This window comes from Octodon degus, unplaced genomic scaffold, assembly GCF_000260255.1.
Source record: "Octodon degus isolate 3935 unplaced genomic scaffold, OctDeg1.0 scaffold00090, whole genome shotgun sequence".
Taxonomy (NCBI): domain Eukaryota; kingdom Metazoa; phylum Chordata; class Mammalia; order Rodentia; family Octodontidae; genus Octodon; species Octodon degus.
In genome coordinates, this window is record NW_004524666.1 from 186,182 (window position 1) to 201,956 (window position 15,775).

General features: G+C 35.0%; 1 protein-coding gene across 1 annotated transcript in view; it reads left to right on the forward strand.

Annotated features, from left to right (window-relative positions):
• Positions 1-15,775, forward strand: part of Grik2 (glutamate ionotropic receptor kainate type subunit 2) — a 441,729-nt gene that overhangs the window by 55,704 nt on the left and 370,250 nt on the right. The window lies entirely within an intron of this gene.

Consider the following 15,775-nt stretch of genomic DNA (forward strand, 5'->3'; position numbering starts at 1 on the left):
GTTCTGATGGGTACTTTTCCCAACACACTAAATGATATTAGTTCTCTTAATCATGTTAGTTTTTGATACCTGCCTTTATATGATTGACTTACATTGCACAAAAATTTCCCCTGAAGTTATTCATTCTTTAAGGTGCAGGACGAATCAAGGTTCACACTGGTAAATTTCAAGAACTAGTTTAAGTCTTGAAATGCATTAGTGCATAAAAGTCTATTCTTATGTGGACTTATTTCTACTCATGCAGCCAATGAAAATATAAAACAAGGCATATAATTCTGAAATTTTAAAAATTCCAATAGCTATATGTTAAAAATATACTTTAGATGAAAATGTCAGCTACTTTTATTTAAAAGACTACATTAAAAACTATTCTTTAAGTATTTTATATAAAAATAGGGGTTAATGTATTTTTCTTTCTTTTCTCTGGTAAGTCTTTAAAAGTTGGTGTGTACCTGATGGCATATGTATTAGTTCAGATTAGTCAATGTCTAGTCACATTTTTTAGTACCTTGTTGATACTTTATAGAGCCAGGTAAGATTTTAATTTAATCATTTAAAAAAGAATTGGTGGCTGCTGGCATAACACATTAAATCCATTCCATAGGCCACATTATTATTAGAACTTGGAATATAGCTCAATGTTTACATTGTATAGGTCATTACCATCTATTTACTTTTAAAATGCATTAGTCTAAGTGGGAACCATGTAAACATTTTCTCTTACATCTGGTAAAATATTTTTCTATCATGATTATCATATTTTCCTAAAATGCTTCCAGGGAGTTTTAAAACATATTTGTTGGGTCAGTCAGATAACTCAGCAGAGTAAAGCGCCTACTTAAGCAGGCTTAGTAACCAAGATTCGAACCCCGGCTTGCCATGCTGGTCCCGCTCCCAGGGCCCACACTGAGATAGTGACTGAGACTGGGCATGGTGGTGCACACATGTAATCCCAGCTCTTGGGAGGCTAAAATCAAGAGGATCACTATGAGTCTGATCTGTGTAATGAGACCCCATAGACCCTGTACTAAATACATACATACACACACACACACACACACACACACACACACACACCACAAAGTGCCACGTATTTGTAGTATTATAGCTTCATAAAAGAAAAATTGGCTTTGTTCTCTGAAAAAAAAAAGATTTAGTACATTGAGTGTCTTCATAGAGACTATGGAGAAAAATAATTCCCCTTTAAAGTACCAACATTCTTATGAAAAAAGACATTTTAATTAGGAAAATAATCACTTAGAATTTAAAATTATCTTATGTCCACATTAATTTTTAAAGAAATAATATAAGGAGCATTTTAAAATTTATTTATTTGTTTGTTTGTTTGTTTTTGTTTTTGCCATACTGGAAATTGAACCCAGGATCTTGTGTTTGCCAGACAAGCATTTACGCCATTGAGCTATTCCCCAGGTGCATTTTATTTCTTTTCACATAAAGAAATAGGTGACTAGTAATAGCAGTTTGATAGACATATCTGAAGAATATTATCAGGAGGAACTACTTTATTTATTTTTTTCCAAAGTTTTATTGATAAACAGATAGCAATGAGACACTTTCAAATCAAATTGGAAGTACAGTTTCAACAAATAATACACTGCATATATTCTTCTTAGTGGTTAATTGATGTACAAGATGCGGACTTGTGATCCTATTTACAAACACCATTAGAAAAAATCATTCTATTCATTAAGAGAATGCAACTATATATCTATCCCAACCTCTTTGAATACACAGATACAAAATGGACATTCATCTGTATATCCTTTTTTTGTTAAGTTCCGTTATTTGAATATTATAGGTGTGTAAATTCAGCAAAATATTCTAAAAGAGTCCAGTAGCCCATAATAGCATTGGGTCTTCTGTTTAACTGGCAATGTCAGAAATTATTGACCTGAGTCCCCCACAGCTCAACATAACAGCATGGCTTTATTTCCTATATTTCATCTTCATACTTTTCTACTGGATGGTTAAGACCAAGGTAAAGCAGGACCTATGCAACAAGAGTTGTAGCTTTTTGGTCTGACAAGGTCAGTGAAATGCCCTCAGGATTTATCTTGAGATCCTATACCTCAGATTGTAGAACCTTTGTCAGTGTCAGCCATGTGGATGAGTCACGGCCAATGCTTGGCCTATGTGCTCTCTGTGAAAGCCTGAGAGAGTGTCTTCTCCCCATGTGACTCTCCTTAGGCACACTCTACGTCATCGATCACTTTCCTCTTTGGCCCCATAATCTTCTTGATCAGAAAATTTGGGACACTACCGAGGTACATGACGTTACAGTACAAGTTCTCATATGTCCTGAGTCTTAATTGACCTTAGAAGGCTAGGGCCAAAATGTTGGCTTTCCTTGTAGCCCTCCTTTTTCTCAAATTTTGGTCTGCAAACTTAGGTTGTTAACAATCCAGAAGAAGGAGGAACTATTTTAAAAACTCAAAAATAAAAATATTTTTCAAATGTATTGCCAAATTTTAAATGAATCACAATTCTGAAAAACTATCAATACTGTATTTTCTTATCTCAGTTGGAAGATGATGAGTTAAACTTTTGAAACTTGAGACAATGTTACTTTAAATCTTAAAATAAAACCTGTCATTTAGTAGTTTTAAAATCATATGTGTTTTTTCCCTTATATTAATTTTAACTATCTTTATAACTTATTAATTCAGAATGGATATTTTATTGCATGTATTTAAAAACTATTAGCGAATGGTTTTCCTAAATGGTTTTAGGAAAAAATAAGTTGGTAGACATAATGACAATCTTAACTCTTTTGTACTCTAAGATTTCCACTGATATGTCAAGGGACTAATGTGATAATTTGCATATGAGAATCATAAAATTCTTGAGGCTTTCTCTGGTGTTCTTGGTGTCCACCTGAATCCTGTATCACCTTTCATGTATCTCCTAAATGAGGTACTTCTTAATGTGCAGCAATTTACACAGATCATTAGAAAACAGTTAAAATACAAGGTAAAGTGAACTGATTTCTTGTTGAGAAAGGTAGAACTACTTGAAGAAAATTAGCCTTCCAAAAGAGGGAAAGGACACAGGGTGTTATGAAGAATAAAGGTGTGGTTTCTTTTTCAGGCATGTGCCCATTCCTCTTCTTGCCCTTCAAACTTACAGATAATTTTGTGGGATTGAATATACCATTGAATAAAAAGTGGATGAGTTTAAAATTATTCTAGGTATTGAATAATCTGGACTTGGTAAAGGATACTGGAAGTATAAGCATTTTCAACACACTTTTCCCTTTTAGACAGACTTAAAACACATTTCAACATGGCATGGAAAATAAGAAAAAAATTATGTATAATAGATAATTATCCCTTCAGCTTTACATTTTGATTTGAGTCTTCGTAAAATATAAATATTCACTAGCAAACTTACATGAAAGTATTTCTAAATGAGTAGGGTGAAGATAATTTATTAATCTGAATAATTTTGCTTATCTAAAATATTTATAAATATGACATTGAGCACAAATATTTTGTGAGGGGATGGAAAGTAACAAATGTGGTTTTATAATTCCTTGAAATTTATAATATAGTTTGAAAGCTTTGCATTATGTATTATAAAAATAATATAAAGTTTATACACAAAAATCATTCCTTATATGAATTTAATTCTTAATTATAAAATGCTATATGATTTTTATAAAAATAAAACCAGTATGAAATCTATATAAAATATTGGTATATTTATGCCTGGCATCAATATTCTTTTCTTTTTCTATTTAACATTAAATTTTAAGCATTTTCATAAGCCATTATATATTTAGAAAAAGAAATTAATAGTTAATTTCCATCATGAATGGTGTCAGGAAATTAAGATGGTTTTTAGTCAGAAAAAATAACAATTATAGCCTGGCAGTATGGCTTTGGCGACATTCCCTTTAATCAGTCCATGAGGTCTCAGTGTGTATATATTTCTTGTTCTTTTCGTCCTCTTAGGATTCCATAAAGAAACAGAATTATCAGCAAAGTCCCCAGTGCTTCGAGCAAGACCTATTATTATCAACATCATAGTCATTTGCTACTATGTAAGATCATAGCGCTTAGATTTTCTCAGTCTTTCTTCATGATCGGGCTATAAAAGAAACAATGAATTGGATTCATAAAAAGGTTTTCTGGTTGAGTTAGCATCATAATTGATCCCTGGGATAATTGTTCCTCAGCTAAATGACTACTGAATATGAGACCACTTCTCTTGCAATTGTAGCTTCTTCTTGTATGGCCTTTGGGCTTCACATTATGGGTGGTATATTAGCTGCCTCAGTACTAATTTTTTCTTTAGTTGGTACAGACCCAACCAAGATATCACATCCCACAGCACGTACAAGTCTTACATGGTTAAAGAAAAAGCCCAATTTCTTCCTTCACACATGGGGATTGTTTAAACCCATAGTAGGATGTTTTCCCACTTTCCTCTATGCTACACACTGCTGTCTAGTGATCTAAACTTCTCAGACATAAGCCCTTATTATAAAACTACCATTTCTTCTCTATTAGATGCATATATCCTTCTGTGCTCTTTGAGGTGTGAAGACTGAAGTCTTATCAGTCTCTTTTAGTGTACTGTATTAGATGCCTCTTTTGGCAGTTACTGTAAATTGAAAATTCACTTTTTGAATCCATCAGAGTTTTATGATGAATGTATTTATTAAAGATTTATTGAGATTACAGTAGTCTCAAGTAAAGGGAACCAAATCAGGTAAAAACACCTCAGAGTAAAGTTGAAACAACCTGGTTCTATCTTGTAAACCCTTCCCAGTGATTCTGATATTTCAGTGCATACAGTGTTAATGTTAGTATCTCAATAATCCATCCATTGGTTTGATGACTATCAAAATTATCATTTTTTCGGCTGATATATAATTCTATGTATATTCCTTGACAATATTGATTTATTGCAAAAATCAACAACTGTTACTTGTATTACTAGAAGAACATTAATGTCTTAGTAATTTAAACTCTGGATATCAATGTCTTTTTCCATTTCTTGTCCTCGAAACAGTCATCAGACACTGTTGATTTTACTATATCAGTCTTAAAATACAATATTCTGTCTTTCCTTAGAACTGTGCCTTACTTCAAAACCAACATCTTGCCCTTAACTCCTGCTCATCTTCTTACTAAAGTCCACTACTATTACTTCTCACTCAGATCCTTCATCTTTTTAACATGATCTTTCCAGAACTTTGCCCATGAGTCATTGTCAGTGACTAGGAGCAATCAGCTCAGCAAGGCCTCCAAGTTCCTTCCTCCTCCCCTAGTCTGCTGTTAGCATATTTCTTGTTCCAGAAAGCCAGCATCTCACTCTTGATCTGCCCTTTCCCTTCGCTCACCACTCCTCTCCTCAGGAGTGAACATCCTCTGGCTACTGGAACACACCACGCAGTTCCACTCATTCCCTGCTTTCTAGATTATCCATTACTTGTCCTCCAGACTCTTTGTATATATAGTCTTTCTTTTATGCACTTTCTGGATTAAATAAGTATTGAAATTTTCCTCATTGCTTTTGCTTGTTTTCACATATTTTTCACAATAGATCGTACCCTCTTTTAAGGCAAGAACGTTGTCATGTCCTCTTAGAAGCTCCTGTACCTAGTTCCATGTCTGGGACAAAGTAAGTGCTCTTAATGAAAAGGTGACAACCTGATAAACAAATATATTTGTTAGCTGACTTTAATCATATTAGATCTGTGTTCTAATCAGTGGGCCATCAGAGTGCTCCAAATGTATTTTGGAGTGCTTTCTAATGTATTTACTCACATTTTATTATCATGAGGTGATAATTTACAGAATGCAAATAAGCTGCTCTCAATTATTTGTTAGAAAACTATTAAAATGTGAAAGCTTAGAAATATGTATCATTATCTATTAAAAATTAGTAAATTAGAAAAGTTTTTGCTTTTTTTCATAATGTGAGTGGTATTTGTAAGAGAGGGGTGTGTTTAAATTGTAATGCCCTCCTAACAATTACTGCTTTACAATAACAGCTAGCTTCCCCAAAATTTTAAACTATATTTTTAAAACTTTAGCTAATTTTATTTGTACATTTCAGGTATACATAACGATCACATTCATTATAGGATATTTGTACCTATACACAATATATCCTCACTCTTTTTTTCTCTCATTCTTTGACTTACTTTACAAAAGCTTTGCTGTCATTTTTTTCTTGCTCTATTATCTTTTATTTTAAATCTTTTTTTTTTTTTTCTTTTTTGCGAAACTGGGGATTTAACACAGGCCCTTGTGCTTGCCCGGAAAGCGCTTATTCTAAGAAGCCATCTTCCCGCCCCCGCTTTATTATCTTAAAGACATACATCTTCTGTGTTTAACCCACAGCATTTAGCTCCTATACTTATAGAAGCAGAGATAATTATTCTTGCTGTATAAAGACTTCCCTTAAAGGAAGTCCATGAAAGCAGAAGCACAGCACATTGTACGATGACGTGGAGGCTGTTGCTTACTGCCAGAACTTCAAGGCTAATGGTCTTGCTGCAGCCACTTGACTTAATTAGTTGTAACTGTCTATCTTCAATTCATTTAAACAAGGAGATATATAAAGCTTTGGCAGACATTGCAATACCTTACCAGAAGTATAAAGAGTAATAGCATGATGAGTTAATTCCCCTTTTTGGTCAATTTGAATTGTTTATTGTACATAATAGTTAGAAATGAATATCAGACACTCAAGATTTGGTGGCAAATTTAAAAATTACCCTTTTCTCCTCTCTGTTTTCTAGAAAATTGACAATATCAGAAAACAATATGTGTCCTTCCATTCACATTTGGCATCTTTGATAGAACAAAAAAATATATTCACATTTTGTGTCGGGCGCCCTCCCGTCCAGCAGGAAAGCACTCAACACGATTTGTGCGGCGGAAAGGCTTTAATCGTTCTCCTGAGTGATGCGCCCCGAGAGAGCACAGTTCCTCTCTCCGTCCCTCTTCCTGTCTCTGACCCTCCGCGTCGCGGAGCGTTTCTTTTATATCCTCACACTGTCCAATCGAGGGTTGATACATGTTACAGCGCCATTGGTTACAATCTCAGGGAAGGTATCTTACATCATTATAGGCGGGTGTATAGTGACTGCGGAAGCAGGAAATGAGCGCCATCTTGGCACACTCGGTGGGAGGGGTAATCTAGCGCAGGCTTCAAGGGCTGCAGCAGGCCTCACCCAATGGTCCCTAGGAGTTTTGGTTCTGAAGCCGCGATTCGCGGCATGGGCTCTCTACAATTTTGAGATTTCCTGATTTGTCATTTTTTGTCTCATTCCCTGCCTTACTTCAAATTCATACTTACATTTCTTGTATTCCTTAATACTTGTAATAACAAGAGTCAGCCATGTCAAAAGACAAAGTTACAGATTTAGTTTTAGAGCTAATTGACTTTCCAGTGGGATTTTTTGAATTGGAAAAGCATCCACTCTACTTAGAAGAATAGGCGATCTCACTGGACAGTGGGAGAGGAGTAGGCTTTGTGAGTTAGTAACATGGAAACAAAACACTAGGAAAAGACTGATTAGCTAATCTTAAGATACTTCTGGTTACCATTTTTTTCTGTAAAATTAAAGCAGAAGACATTTCCTTAGTATGCTGACTCAGATCAACCGGATTATCTTCTTTTCAGGAAAGACCACTCTGTTGGGCTTCTGTATACTTTCTTAAAGTGTGATCATGTGGCGTGCAGCAGGACTGTCCCCATTTAGGGTTAGTCTAAACTTCTGGGACATAGCGCAGGCATGTAGTTCACATGAGTGACCTCTTACAGATGTTAAAATGTGTGCGCTGGGATAGAGTTCAGTGCACAGTACCCGCCTACCAAGTTCAAAGACCTGAGTTTGATTCCCGGACACTTGTCCCTTTAAAAGAAAGAAAGATAGCAAGCAATCAAGCAAGCAGGAGAGAGAGGGAGGGAGGGAGAAAGGAAGGGAGGGAAGAAGCAAAGGAGGGAAAGAGGGAGGGAGGGAGGGAGGGAGGGAGAGAGGGAAGGAAGGAGGGAAAAAGAAAATGTTGTGCAATATGTTTACCAAGGATTTGGGATAATGTTTCAGTATTTGTTGAAAAATGTGTAAAATTTAAAACATTTATTAACACAAATTTTATAATTACTGATTTTATATTTTGGAGTCCAGAAAACAATCAAACTACACTGAAGTATTTCTGTAAGATATTTTAGAATAGATAATGAAATCATAATCACTTCATTCCTTATATGTATATAAGATTAATTTAATGAGTGATAAAGAGACATGGACTATATAGGGGAAAAACACAACAGTACTATATTTCTTTACTTTATATGCTTGTTAGTTTTCTGTGATTCACTGAGCTGAAAGTCAAATCTGGATATAAATAATTGAGATGACCTAAAAATCTTCATTGTTTTATTAGCATAGAACACTCTAATTTCTTTGCTCATTGGTTTATTTAAAAAGTCAGCATTTATCTAAAGATGATAAATAGACAGAATTTACATTTTAAGTTATTAATTATGTCTTAATTACTTAAAATATAAATTACATGAAAAGCCAGCTGCAATGGAATATTATTCTCAGTGTCATGCTGTTTTTTAAGGCAATTTTTAAACAATTCACTTAAAAAACTTTTTTCCATAGACCCTGAAGAGCACAGTTTTCTGTGGTCTGGTAGTACAACACTTGCTGGTCATGGAAAGTGCCCTAGATTAGGATCAGAGTACAGAAAAAATATCTTCCAATATATATTATTTCCTATAAAGGAGAGATACAAATAGAAAAATTTAGAAATGATATAGAATTTAACTAAAAAGTGATAAGGAATTCAACATCAATGGTTGTTATACTGCACATTGTTGTCTTCAGATTAGTTATTCAGATTACCAGATATTAACATGAAAAATTGGTCAAAAAATTAAAAAGAAGCAAAAAGTTAAGCATCCTTTCAATAGACCAGTAGAAATCAGTAGTGCAATTATCCAAGCTATCCTGTGTATATACATATATATTTTTCCCTTCTTTCTTATTTCCTTTCCCTCATCCTAGTTATTCCTTCTGTTTGAACAGTTTCTTTCCCTTTCACAGTATCTACTTTATTTTTTGGATTAAAAGATGGATTTTTGCTTAGATTTTAATATCTATTATAAAAGAGTAGAAAATACATTTTGTCATCTTTGAGCAAAACATTGGTAATCAGAGTCTGACTATTGAAACCAAGGTCTGCTTTTTAATTTCCTTGTAATTGCCTCTTAACTGCATAAAAGTTCTGAGCCCAGCTACCTCAGCTGCTCATTGGAAATAGTCATGCCGGTATCATAGTATCAACGTGAAAGTCAAGCATGTACATGCCAAGTGTATTGCTCAAAACAGCGTATCTGGTATTTGGTGGTTCCTGCATGAGTGATACCTACTTAATTCAAGGCAAATGTCTTATAAGTACTTTAGTACAAGTGTTATGTATGTTCAGAGTGAAATTATAATTCCCCAAGAATATTTTGATGCCCTATTCATACAAGTATGACAACTGAATAGAAATATAACTGTACACATATTACCTTTTAAAAAAATCTGAACACAGGTAATTACAATTTAATGTGCTGGTAGAGACGGAAAAGGAATGAATATGAATCATAGCTAGTTATATCAGACTTTTTTGTTTCATGATACTGGTATCTAAGTAATTATATTTACATTAGAGATATAATTTTAAAAAATAAGCTTATGTTGCCTGCGATATAAAGGCTCAAAAAATGGTCAAGTGTCTTCTTTGATGCATTAATTTCCAAGATATTCTTGACCAATGTTCTTTAAGTCTGCATTAATAAATCAAAAGAATATTTCAGACAAAATAAAATGAAGAGTTTTAGGGTGAATTTGCCTGAGGGATATTAGGAATTCTCTTGCTTTATTATGCAAAGAGGAAATATTATGTTGATCTTTCATTTGCCTTTCTAAGAGAACTCATAAATATTTTATTCATTAATCTTCAGAATACCCTGTGATCAAATTGAACCAGAAGGGAAAAGCAAAATTATTAAACTGACACAGATATTGAAAAGGTGCCAAATCAAACCTTCCTGAAAGATTCCTTTGCACTGTTATTCATTCATTCATTCATTCACCCACTCACTCACTAAATACTTATTGAATGGCTACTGTATGTAATAGGTATTATTAAACCATATGCAGAAGAATAAATGTATATTTATATTACATGACATCTGCACCCAAAGAATTATCGATATAGTAAAGAAAGTAAAGCAGAAATTTCAGTAATTCAAAAGAATGTTCACACAATAATAAGTTCATGCATCAAATTAGTGTAAGAAAATCTACACAAGAGTCTTTCCACTTTTTGTTTAGGATATATTTACAACTTCACCTAAAGACACAGTTTGAGAACATTCCATGTCAAAGAAGTAAGGAGATCATTTCTCTTTCTTTGTAGTTCCCTTACTTGATATGCTTAGAAGTCTACCTCCTTGTGGTTAAGTGCGAGGCACTGAGAAGCTTGTTCTGATGGATGAAGTCAGTTCAAGGGTCCACAAGGTGCAGGACAGGAGATGCAACTCCAGTGGGCTTCATAGGACCATCGGGTTCCAGGCAACTCCCATTGTGGTGTTGATACCATAGTTCCGAAAACTACCACAAATTCCACTAAAAATGAGTCTCCATTCATCCACACTTGAGTTGCCCTGGGATTTAAAGACTATTTTGCCAATTATCCTACTATTTTTTGTCTGGAATTCACTCACTTCTGGAATTAACTCTTAACTCTCAAATTCTCTCTGTAATTGGCCCTCTATTCTAGCTTTTAGTTAAGCTGCTATAGTTTGTAAAACAAACTGGGACTGAGAGCCTTCCCTTTAGGACCACCATGGTGGTGTCAGAAGCCCCATGTAGTCTCAGGCTGTTTGTAGGCCAGCCTCCAGCCAACATTCTCAACCTGTCTAGCCTGTGACCACCCCCACCTGGGGGCTGTGCTCTCCACTTGGGTAACCTTGTTCTCTCAGAGGAATCTGGAATTGGTACTGCCGAGGGAATTTCTCCTAGGAATTGTCTAGATCCTTTTGCAGTTTTATCTACCTTTTCTCTACCAACTATCAAAGTACTAAGGAGTTTAGGAGAGAGCAGTCTCTGTAAAAACATGTGTAGAGTTACAGTGACAACCACAGATAGGGCAGGGTTGGCTTTTGTTTACGTAAATATTTTTTTTTAATTTACTTGATTGATCTAGTTATGAAAAGAACAACTATGCACCAAAAGAATTTGTTGTTTTTGTCTTTCAGTATACAACAAGATGAATTTATTAAAATTTTTATAGGCTGGAAAGATAGATCAGTAGTCTGAAGCACCTGCTTAGGCAAGCTTAGGTAAAGCACAGAGACTGTGGTTCGATCCCTGGCACCACATGCCATACCAGCCCTGCACCCAGGGTGGGCTGAGCTAAGCCCACCACCAAAAAAGAAAAATTATTAATGGTATGACACTGCCAAGTAGTAGTTATAGCTCCTATAAGTGTTATGAAAATTCTCTAATTTGGTGCAATTGGGAAAGGAATCTAGTGGAGTTAATGTTTGATCTCCATCTTGAATATAAATTTAAAAGTAAAGATTAATAATAGAAATAATAAGTAGGAGGCCAGTGGAAAAAGATAATAGAAATCTATTAAAATTAAAATATTCAGAATAGGAGCATTCAATAAGAGTAATAATTACCAGTTAGAACTCTCTGCTGAAGATTGTCTTTTAAAGTAATTTTATAATAATGTGCTTACTCTACTCTAAATCTGATTTGGAAGTTTTGTGTAATGCTATTGGCAACGTCACAGAAAATGGGACTGAGACTCAAAAATCTTTAGTATGTTGACCAGGGACATTCAGTTAAGGTAGTAGAGGGTAAGCATTATATCCAGGTCTTTCTAACTTGGTAACTTGTGCTCCTCCTGCCCTGCCCTGCCCTGCCCCCACACAGCCTCCAGGAAGCCCTACATAAATGTCTCAGACATGCTTTGGTGGGGACAGGAAGCTGTAATTCAAGTCTGAAGTAAGGGCTAGTAAAGAGCATAAGGGCTCAGAGGTGCGATTAAATGGGAGCAGTTTTTTGAAGTAAAGGAGAACAAGGAGACAAAAGAGACTTTTGAGTTGTTCAGCTTAGGTGACTAGAAGGACTCCAGCATTTTTAATAGAAACAGCGTTGTCTGGGATATCAAATCACTTGAAAAGAGAATGGCACCAATTGCAGATCTGAAGATAGCCAAAGGAAGAGGGCTTTTCCAGAGACTTAGAACGTGGACTTCTGTTTCTCACTGCTGTGACCCCTCAAGTGTGTTGCCATTGTTGCTGGGGTTTTCCCCTCATTTTTAAGAATCACTGTATGTTTACAGTACATTTGTTTTACACGGGCTTTGTTAGTTTGTTTCATAAAAGAAAATAACCGTGATCCCTGTGGATGTAGCTTCACAGCCTTTTGTAGAAAAAGACTTAACAGGGCTGGTGAGAGAGCTTAGTGGACTAAAGCGCCTACTTAGGCGAGCTTAGGCAAGTGCAGGGACCAGGATCCCTGTGCCACGCCAACTCCGCCCCCGTGCGGGCTGAGCCTGCCACAGAGTCCAGGTGTAGTGGCCCATGCCTGTAATCCCAGCACTGGAGAAGTTGAAAAGAGGAGGATCACTAGGAATCCAAGCAGCGTAGCGAGACCTTGTAACAACCAAATACATTTTAAAAAACAAAAGAAAAAGAAAAGTAAAAGACTGAGCTAATCTACTAAGACAACTTGGCTATGTCTAGGAAAGTGAACAAAGTTTAACTGATGTTGGATGTCAGTTACATAATTACTGCATCTTCTCTTGTGTTTGTTTCCAGTCACAGCTGCCCGAGGCCCTCATGGGTCTTGGAAGTAGACAATAATCAAGAAGAGATGTTAATTTGAATTCTGAATTCCAAACAAAGTCATAGTTTTCTAACTTCTGACTTTAAAATCAATTTCTGAAAATCTATTCTCAGCCTTTAAATATTCATTGGTCTTTTCAAATCCTTTGTCAAATGGGAAAAAGAAATAAATGTGATAAAGATTATGAAATAGCCTTAAAATATGAACTTCTCTAGCTCCTAAGGTAAGTACATATAATTCCAACTGACAAAAGTTACATATCCATTTAGAGATTTAATAGTCTGGTACTTCTGTGAACACATACATTGCTGTGGTATGATACATAGCTAAGATAACTGTACTGCTAATTTCTATTAGCTCCTTGAAAGGAATACTTAGAACTTATATTGTTTGATCAATTTTGCATGCCTATATCTGGTAATCAGAGTAACTACATTGAAGATAACAATATGTAATATAATAACCATTGTTAATTTTCTATCATCTTGTTTTGAAATTCCATATTGTTTTCTTTTTTAATTCTCTCTCTCTCTCTCTCTCTCTCTCTCTCTCTCTCTCTCTCTCTCTCTCTGTATTTAGGGCAGGATGTGCAGTGTGTACAGGGCCTTACTGCATAGATCTGACTCATAGTGATCCTCCTGTTTGAGGCCTCCCTTAAGAGCTAAGATTACAGGCCTAAGCCACCACTCTTAGTCTCAATTGCTGTTTCAGTGTGCCCTGGGGGTGGGGCCAGCACAGCAGGCCCAGGGATCTAACTCTCGGCCCCTGCTTCTGCTTAAGTAGGTGCTTTAGTCCACTGAACTCTTTGGCTGGCCTTTAATTCTCTTTAAAATAAAAAAAATTCTGGTAGACAGAAGTTTCATTGCATTCTATATTAGTATATTTAGGAATAAATATACTTAGATATTTTACATTAAAATTTTAAGGTTATATATGTTTAGCAAATATAACTGATCAATGTGAATTTAAAAAAATCAAAGTTAAATAAAAGTGTCATATAATCACTTTTCAAAGCATCTCCCTTTTACTCTGTGCTATTTTAAATATTTAAGTTTTATTTTGATGATGAGCATCACAGATGAGCTATAAAAATATGAAGAAAACTTATATTTTCTAGTCTCTAAATCATCAAGCAAAGAGAATGATAATCACATTTTTAAGGATCAGCAGAAGCTCTTGTAATCTAACTTTCCCCTGTTGATCTCTGGTGAAAGGAACTAAAGCTCTACATTGATTGAACGTATCTACAAAATCTTGAAAAATCATCTTCAGTGTGCTGTTTAGCCTTATTCCCATGTTTTACCCCCACCTTGAGGTATTGTCAGAAAAAGGCAATAGTGTTTCTTCCATGACCACTTCATACTTGTTGTACTTATTAATTACATGATTTAATTAATAGGCAAAGCAATTAAATAGAAGTGAAAAACATGAAGTTGTTTTTAGGGAGATCAAAATATTTACATTGGTAAATTTGATAAAGGCAAGACAACTAAAATAATTCTGTTTAGGTATAAGCAAGACAATCCTGAAAGGTAGATTTTACACATACACTGTTTTGCAAATATCTCTTCTTGTTTCACTTATAGGAAATTGAAACTGGAATTCACTGGTTATTCAGTATGCTTCATACTTAAATAAAATAGGTGAACAATTTTAGTCAGAAAACTCATGAAAAAGGTCTTTGTTCTATATTAATATATTTAGGAATAAATACAGTTAGCTCTTTCACATTAAAATTTGAAGGTTATATATGTTTAATAAATATAACTGATCAATATTAGCTCTAATAACTTTAGCAGTCATATATGCATTTATTTCTGTAAAATTTTCTGAGCCTTTGTACATATTTTATTAAAAGTAAGATCTTGGGGCTGGGGACATAGCTTAGTAGAATAAGCACTTGCCTGGCAAGTGCAAGGGCCTGAGTTCAATCCCTGGTTCCAAGAAAAAAAAAATTAAGATATTCTGGTTATACATGTCCTTCATAGTATTCACTTAAGTGAATGTGTTTTAAATTTGCTCTAAGATACTTTTCTTGGAATGGAGATGTAGCAGTGATTGAAATTGATAATAGTTTTTCTTCTGCTTGGTAAATAAAAGAAATAAAAATAAAGCAAGATAGAGTCCATCGATAGTACAATACATTGATAGGAGGATGAGGGCGCTGAGTTCAAGACTATAAAAGGAGGTGAGATGTAAGGTTAGTTCTCAGCTGATGGGAAATTGATACCCAAACACATGCTTATTAGAAAGACATCCAAGCAGGAGAAAAACAGGTGTAAGTTCCTTGGCATGGAAATAAGCAGAAATGAGTAGCCCAAGACAAAACTGCACAATCCTTTTGATTCCAAGTGCAAGTGTTTTTTTTATACTTTATTCTTTGTGCATTTACAGTTTCTGCACATTAAAGGTATTCAATTTGTATTTGTTAAATGAAGGAGCACATTAGTTTGAGAATGAAATTCTGATGAACAGTCAGGATCAGAGTATACATTTGTAAGTCATCAGCACACAGCAGTGTGTATTTAAAGGCAAAGGGCTGGATAGGATCATGCCAGGACAATGTGGATAGAGAAGTGCTGAGGAAAGGCCTTAAAAGTGATTGGAAGCCAGATGAGAGGGAACAAACTTAGGAAGCTGATGCACAACAGTTACACATCAGAGCCAAACTTGAGCATCTTGTTGATGTAGCAAGACCCTGTTGCAAATATTTTTAAAATAGCAAATAAAAAATAAGAAGGGCTGAGAAATTAGCTTAGTGCAGAGTTCCTGAGTTTAAATCTGAGGAGTGCAAAGAAAAAAGCAAGAGAAAGCAAAAGAAAGGAGGGTAGGCAGAAAAGAGGGAGGGAGGGAGGGAAGAAAGGAAGAAAGGAA